Source organism: Pan paniscus, chromosome 14 (genome assembly GCF_029289425.2).
Source record: "Pan paniscus chromosome 14, NHGRI_mPanPan1-v2.0_pri, whole genome shotgun sequence".
In the NCBI taxonomy this organism is placed as follows: Eukaryota; Metazoa; Chordata; class Mammalia; order Primates; family Hominidae; genus Pan; species Pan paniscus.
In genome coordinates this window covers 36877178-36883177 of record NC_073263.2, presented here as the reverse complement: position 1 = coordinate 36883177, position 6000 = coordinate 36877178, and the positions used below count along the sequence as shown (strand labels likewise).

At 34.4% G+C, this 6000-nt stretch overlaps 1 long non-coding RNA gene across 1 annotated transcript in view; it reads right to left on the bottom strand.

Moving 5' to 3' along the window:
• Positions 1–923: 923 nt before the first annotated feature.
• LOC134728798 (uncharacterized) overlaps positions 924–6000 on the bottom strand; it is a 59164-nt gene continuing 54087 nt past the window's right edge. The window contains exon 3 of the long non-coding RNA XR_010109607.1: positions 924–3342. This is a non-coding gene — a long non-coding RNA (uncharacterized LOC134728798). The remainder of the gene's footprint in view (positions 3343–6000) is intronic.

The window sequence follows — 6000 nt, the reverse complement described above, 5'->3', positions numbered from 1 at the left end:
AAAAATAAATGGCCAACATACCTAAGTAAATATGTTCAAAATCACTAATCATAAGGGAAATGCAAATCAAAACCACAATGAGATATTATCTGACATCTGGTAGAATGTTTTGCTATTAAAAATATACTGTATATAATAATTTTAAGTGTTAGCAAGAATTGGAGAAATTAGAACCCCTCTGCTCGGTTGGTGGGAATGTAAAATGGTGCAGCCACTATGGAGAACAATATGAAGGTTCCTCAAAATGACTACAATTTAAAATGTAAAAACTATTTTTAAAAAACATGATCTAGTTATCCCATTTTGGGTACTTATCCAAAAAATATTTAAATCAGAATCGCAAAGAGATATTTGCACTTCATGTTCACTGGAATGTTATTTGCAATCCAAGATATAGAAACAACCTAAATTTCCAACAGTGGATGAATAGATAAGGAAAATGTGGCATTTACACATGATGGAATGTTATTTAGCCTTAAATAAGAAGGGAAACCTGTTATATGTGACAACATGGATGAACCCTGAGGACATTAAGCAAAATAAGCCAATCACAGAAGGACAAATACTGTATGACCCCACTTATACTAGGTATCTAATGTAATCAAATACACAGAAACCAGAGAGTTGGTTGGTAGTTGTCAGGGGCTGGAGCCGGAGGGGTTAGGGGAAATGTTTGCCAAAAGATAGAGAATTTCAGTTACAGAGGAAGAATAAGTTCAAGAAATCTATTGTGTATCATGTCTACTCTAATTAATAACAATATATTATATACTTGAAAATTGCTAAGAGAGTAGATTTTAAGTGGTCTCTATCACAAAAACACAAGCATATGAGACAATGCATGTGTTAATTGGTTTGATTTTGTCATTCCACAGTGTATACAAGTTTCAAAACATGTCATACACCATACACATGTATAATTTTTTATTCATTAATTAAATCAATAATTAAAAAATAAAACTATTTTTTCGAAAAGAAAGATAAACTACAGACTAGTATCTCTTATGAACACAGATACAAAAAGTTTCAACAAAATATTAGCAAATAGAATCAATGCATAAAAAGAACTACACATCATAACCAAGTGGATTTTATTTCACATATGAAAGCCTGGTTCAACATTAGAATATCAGCCTTATCCATTACATCAACAGGCTAATGAAAGATAACACTTTTTTATCAACTGATGCAGAAAAAGTATTTTGACAATCCAAAACCTGCTTATGATAAAAACTCTCACCAAACCAGGAATACTGGAGAATTTCCTCAACTTAATGGTGAATATTTATGAAAAACCTACAGCTAATATTAAACTTACGGTGAAAAATTAGATACTTTATTGCTATGATTAGGAATGAGGCAAGGATGTCTCCTCTCATCCTACTTTTATTCAACATTGTACTGGAATTCCTAGGTAATTCAATAAGATAATAAAAGCAAATAAAAGGCATATGGACCTGAAGAAATGAAGGAAAGGGATATATAACTAGGTTGAAGGTAACAAGGGCAGGAGAAACAGAGTGGGATTTTGTGATAAGTTTTGGTTTTTGGAAGGGAACACTTTGAGTATGCCTATGACATAAGAAGTTATATGCCTGGGACAAAGAAGTATGCCTGGGACAAAGAAGTTATAAAAACAAATATATTTAAGATGTATAAAACAGAGACAATAATCCATAAAGCAATGCTCCTCAGAACCAGTAGGGAACAGGATTCAGAGTAGAAACAAAGGAAGATAAAGTTAAATACTCCCAGAATTGTCTCAATCACAGACAAATAGGGGCAGTAGAAAGGGAAGAACTGGGTCAATGGCTCTCCAGAATTCTGGGGTTTTCTACATTTCAAAAAAAAACCTCTAGGCTACCCAATTTCATTTCTTGAAATAGTTATTCTTTCCCCTTAGCCTCTGCAAAAAAAAAAAAAAAATTCAAATGAAAATTTCTGTTCTCCCTCCCTTCCAATCCCTGACTCATAGAATTGTTGCAGTGTTTCAACCATATGCAGTTTTGAAAGATTTTTATCTCCAATTACTAATTGTTCTGGGCTTTTCACTTACCTATAGTCAATGGGAAGAAAATCCCCTGAGAGAAATGAATTATGGTAATTAATAATAATATTGATAATTACTTCTTACTGAGCAATATTTTGTGGCAAGGTAAACTGTATCTGCTCTGATGCTTCACCTCACCCTAGCTGAAAATTAGATACCACTGCAGATTAGATCTCTAGGCAATTTTTAAAGTGCAACGCTTGTTTTGAAACTATTCTTAAGCCAAACTGGTATATAACATGAGGTGAATTTATTAGGTATGGTTGTGGAGGAAAGGTAACTTTCATCATATTTTATGCTTTTTAAAATATTACTGGTAAAATATTACCTAGGCTAAAGAAAAATTGGCTCACTGATCATAGTAACTCATTAGAAGTTGGAGAGTAGAATCTGTTTCCTGGCAAATGTTTTCTCCTGAAAACTGGAAAGAATCATTTTAGCTGAAGCCAAAGTGAAAAATAACCTCATCATGCCATATTTGAGAATGTCAAGTAAGCAGAACATTAGTTAAACTAAACTTAGCATTGTATTAATAGATGCCAGATTAGTTTATCATCACCATCATTATCATCATCATCATTGTCATCATTGAAATTAAATTTTGCTTTAATTTAATACATAGCTTGAAGATGATTTTTTTTCTCACACAGTTATGTGTGATTTTAGTATCTTTCTGATGGTTAAATCATCCTTTTTGATAATCCTTATTTAATTGCTAAAATTTGGTCTATGGTATAGTAATTTTAAAATATTTAATTTTTAAAATCTCCAAGATAAACAGGATTTCTAATGTAGAACTACTTTTAAGTAGGCAGTATTTACTACTTAGATTTTTAAAACTATAACTTCTAACCAGTCATGTAAAAATAAAGATGCCATATTTCTGTAAATATAGGTTTTTAAATACTTTGCTTTTTTGTTTTAGAAAATATGTTGCTCCCTGAGGAACTGGAAAATGGCAATGGCTGGGTCCAGTGCTTGAGTGTCAGAAAGGGAAGGTAACCTGCAAAAGAAGGCTTGCACCCAGGTCCAAAATGCAGCTCAACAAATGAGCAAGCACAAATATTCAGAGAACCAAGACAGAATAAACCAGGAAGCCAGAGAGACAAGGAATGAAGCCAGGATAAAACCAGAGAAAACCTCCAGATAATAGAGAAAAGACACCAAATTCAGAGATTTGCAGATCCCAAATTGCAGAACGTTTACTCCAACAAGATTGGTTGCTGGTCCAAAGTGTTTTCTTGCTCCTGGATCAGGATGTTCTTGAGGCATTTAAAGGGTTGATGTGTGGTCTAAGAAAACAATAATAATAATGGTAGAGATTAGTATGTTAGTACCCTGAAAATATTCCTTTTTTCCTGTCAACAACTTTTATCCACCTTCATTAGGGATACACTACAAAGCCAGAAAAATAGACTTTGTTCAAATAATATTTCTAAATTTCTCTGGGGTTCTTGGATAAAAGGAACCACAAATGAACTATATTAATTTGATCTCTAGAGTTTATTTTTCAGATACTACCAGTATTCTAGGACATAGATAAGAGAGTTAAATGAAATTGAATGGGTGCTTTGGGAATTTAAAACAGATTTAGTCATTCATTCACTCTTTTGTCGATTCATCAGACATTTGTTGAGTAATTATACCATGAGCAAGGGAAAGTGCTAGACATTGCAAACACAGTGGGGAAAATAACCCCTGCCCCCAAGGGATTTATAGTCTAGTAGAAAATATAATGATATAAAAGCAGATGTAGGCCGGGCGTGGTGGCTCATGCCTGTAATTTCAACACTTTGGGAAGCCGAAGCGAGTGGATCACTTGAGGTCAGGAGTTCAAGACTAGCCTGGCCAACATGGTGAAAACCTGTAAAAATACAAAAATTAGCCAGGTATGGTGGTACATGCTTGTAATCCCAGCTACTCTGGAGGCTGAGGCACGAGAATTGCTTGAACTCAGGAGGTGGAGGTTGCAGTGAGCCAAGATCACGCCACTGCACACCAGCGTGAGACTCTGTCACAAAAAAAAAAAAAAAAAAAAAAAGCAGAGGTACATAGTATACAGGATACATATCAGAAACCCTTGTCCCCAACACTCCATAAGTCCATAAGGAAGATGACAGGATAGGGATCAGGGAAAGCTGTCCAAAGGTTGAAAGCAAACTAATATTTCTGGGCAAAGGTGGGAAAGGTTGTGAGAGAGAAACAAAGAAAGATGTTGTTTCAGGCAAAGAGAAACATATGAGATGAACTAAAGACAAGAGCCCAGTGCATCTGAGGAAACAAAAGAAAATGCATTCAGACATTTATTCAACAAATATTTATTGAACCATTAGGTGGCTGGGAATAGAGCCATGAAAAAGAGAAACAAAGCCTCTGCTCTATTACTGTTTACATTTTGGTTAGGCAAAATACATTTAAGGCAGAGGAAACAGTAAAAACTGCAAGGCCCTGATGTGTTTGAGAAACAAAGAATGGACCAAAGTGGCTGCAATATACTGTCCAAGGAGAAGAGTGGCCTGCAATAAAGTGGGCATCTAGGCAGAAATCAAGTCCTATATGGCTTTCTTAGAATAAGAGGTTTTTATTTTATTTGCCACCAGACGGCTTTAGGCAGAGGAAGTAAGTAGTCTGATTTACATTTTTCAAAGATCACTCTGACTATTATGTAGAAAATGCATTGTGGAGAGCTGACAAAGGAAGCAAGGAAATCAATCAGAGTCTACTATAGTCAGCCACGATAGAGAGAATGCTGGCTCAGTCTAGAATATAAGCACTGGAGATGACAAAAGTGGTTGCATTTTGGATATAGAGTTTTGGAGTTAACAGCACTTATCCATGAATTCAATAGACATGAGGAGCTAAGGGGAAAAATAAATCAAGGTTAACACAAGTTCTACCTGGCTGGAATTTAAAGAGAATGATGAGGCTAGTAAGAAATACACATCTCCTGTCAGAGTCTAAATGTTAATACCAAGGGTAATGAAAATATCTTAAAAGATTTTAGGCAGCTCTCTTGCTTTGAGCAAATAATGCTCAAAGATCATTGAGTGATTTGAAAGATTACTCTAGTAGAAAAATTCTTATTCAAAATAGCCTCAAAAATTATAAGATACTCAGAGAAAATTCTAAAAATATTGAAAACACTTTCATAGAGAAAAATATAAAGCATTATTAGAGGAGATAAAAGAATAATTAAATGAAGGGATATGCCATATTCATGGATTGGAAGACTCAGTGTTATAAAGATTTCTGTTCTCACTCAAGTTAATGTATAAATTCAGTGCTATTCCAATTAAAATCCCCAAAAGACTTTTTAAACGTAACTTAAAAACATGGTTCTAAATTCATATAGAAGAGAGCCCCAATAATAGATAAAATCATTTTGAAGAAAAGAATGTGTAGAAGGAATTGCCCTTCAGATATCAAGATCTACAAAAAAGCTGTAGTCATTAAACTATGTGATAATTTACAAATGAAAGAGAAATCGACTTATTAACCAGATACAGAGTTCATGAACAGAGCAAGCATAAAAGGAAAAAAATACGGTAATAACTTTTCAAAAAATCCTGTGAGGAAATTACTTAATCAATACATGGCCTTGGGACAACTAATTATTCATATGGAAAAAGTAAAATAAAATTGGTCCCTAGCTCACAATCTACCCTTTAACAAAAAGGAAACAAAAGATTCAAAGGCTGCTGTATTTTAGGGTTGGTGGCAGGAGGTTGAGGTGCTCTCACCTGGTGGTTTCTTTTTTTGCGGGGTAAGAACGCCCAATGAGAGTGACAGCAAAAGTAAGAGAAAAACATGTTTGAAAAAACAAAGAGCTTTGTAAGTTGTGGAGAATAGGAGAAAGAGTTGTTCCAGGCAAAGGTAGAGGAAATTCTGGACAGTATTAAAATACCATAAGAGATAGGAAACTGAATTTACGGTGGCACCCATCTCAAAGC